Source organism: Pteropus vampyrus, unplaced genomic scaffold (genome assembly GCF_000151845.1).
Source record: "Pteropus vampyrus isolate Shadow unplaced genomic scaffold, Pvam_2.0 Scaffold490, whole genome shotgun sequence".
NCBI lineage: Eukaryota > Metazoa > Chordata > Mammalia > Chiroptera > Pteropodidae > Pteropus > Pteropus vampyrus.
The window spans coordinates 16,773-19,159 of NW_011889271.1; positions in this window are offsets into that span (position 1 = coordinate 16,773).

Sequence of the window (2,387 nt, forward strand, 5' to 3'; positions counted from 1 at the left end):
CTCACCCGCTCCTTGCCATCTCAAGTCCACATCTACTGCCCCTCATAACTCTTGGTCCATCGAGACTTGCTCTTGCCTCCCTGTATGTGCCCTTATGGTCCCCACCTGCGATGCCCTCCCCCACTTTCTCCATGAACCTGCTTCTCCATCTTTACAGCCAGCTTTCCTGGGGATCTTGCCACAAGGCCATCCCAACTTCTCCACACCATGGACTCCCTCGAACTCCCACCGCTGGCTCTCCTCCTTTGGGCTGTGACATGTCTGGGAGCAGTTACCTATGCTCAGTTACCTGTGGATCCCTCGGTTTCCGAGAGACAGGCAGGACGAGACCAGGTGTGCTTTCCTATGGCCCCTGTCACTCCTATGCAAGGGTCTGGCCCAGGAAAATGGTTGTAAGTGTTCAGAGAATGAATAAAGAAAGGAAAGATGGATAAATGGGTGGACGCTGCTTCGGCTGCCATGTAATTACTGCGCTGAGTGCATGAAGAAATGAACATTCATATATACTCCCAGGGATGTATTGGTGTAAGTTTTATACAAGACAAGTTTTGTATAAAACTTGTCTCTCCCAAGTTTTTTTGTTTTAAGATAAAATTCACATAGCTCAAAATTCACCATTTTAACCATTTTAGTGTGTGGGGTCAAAAGAATCTAGTCCTCAGAGTTCTGCTGTGCTGAGGGATGGACAGGTGGCTGGAGTCCTGCACTGACCCAGGGACCTGGAGAGGCGTGTGGTACTGTGCTCCCCAGAATCAGAGTTTCTGTCCTGGATACCGGGCCCTGAGAGTGAAGAACGGGGAGTTGATTGTCCATCCTTCCCTCTCTGCTACTCTGACACAGACCTTCCCCTCCCTGCTCCTCATTTTCCCCACAGACCCCACCGCCCACGACACAGCATTCCAGCCACACACACCACTGCACTCAGGGGCACAAACGGTGTAACTTACCAAAGACAGACACACACTGTATCCGTTCCTGGAAATCTGAGTTTGGTGACATCACATTAATGGCAGAAGTAGGAGTTCTTGGAGCCACAGAGGCGGTGACGTGATGGAGTTAATATGCTGTGTGACCCATGTATAATAATGTCTATGGACTTATGTTGAATAAAAACACACATAGCAGGGCCCAGCGACTGCTACACTTCCCTCCTTGTCCACCAGAGGGTGGCAGAGTTCCTGGGCAGCTTGGAGCCTCATCACCTGGCTGCAGCCCTCCTCAACAGCACCCATAGCCCAGCAGGTTCCAACTCTCACCAGCCTCACTCAGTCCACAGTCCCCCTCACTCCCCAAGCTCCCCACACTGGACTCTCTCAGCTCCTCCGCCCAGCCCGGCGTCTGCCCAGCAAAGGCCAGCCCTCTGCCAGCAGCTCCTCCGGACCACTCTCTGCCTTAAACAGGGCAGAAGTACCCTTATGCCCACTCGCAGTTCAAGGCCCAGCCAAAAGGACACTTTCCCAGGAGAGCTCTATTACATGATGCCACCACGCTAGGTTCCTCCCTTCATATCCACTCATTAACTAGTCACTTTTGTAACAACTTACTAGATGCCTGGTTCCCTGCTCCAAGTATAGGGATCACATCAGGCCTGTTCTCCGCGGTACCCCCTGGCACGGCCCAGTGCTGACCCGGAAGACATGTTCAAGGAGTGCTCATAATGCCAGAAGGAAATCGATCAAGTGGAAACATAACACCAGACCCACTGGACACTGGAATAGCACAATGTGTGAAGGCACAGGCACCATCGAGGGTTCTCCCGTGGACCTGGGTCCTTGACTGCTCATGAAGTCAGGAGTACAGGTGTGCACAGGTGGGAGGGATGAGCTCTTTCAGCAACCAGGACAGTGACCACACCCACCATCATCTGTCAGTTGTGAGCAACTTCATTCCCCCTGTGGGCTCTCCTGGCACCCACTGTCCTTCCTCTTCTCCCACAAGGTCCCGACCAGGCCCTGAACCCTTGACCTCAGATGCAAGGTGATGTGAGCACTGGTGAGGTCTGAGCCCCCCATGACTGCAGAGCGAGTCAGGATGAGCGTCCCCAGCCCTGCCCACTCTGCTCTGTCCTGCATCACCTGCTCCTGGGCCTCTGAGAGCTGGGAACCCCATGCAGCTCCCCACTCCCCGCCTGGTACCACCCATGGGGAAAGGCAGGGTGACCACGGGAAAGTCAGTTGAGCAGAGGACAGAGGGCCCTCCCAGAACAGTCAGGGGACAAATGGCCAACCCTCGGGGCCACAGCTCAGCCCATCAGACCCGAGGGTCAAGAGTGAGACCGAGGCTTCTCCCTGATGACCATGTGGCCAACAGCCCCAACTAACCAACTGCCACAAGCCTCTCCCCGCAGGACACGCAGAGATCCGCACTTCACACCTCCAGGAACTATC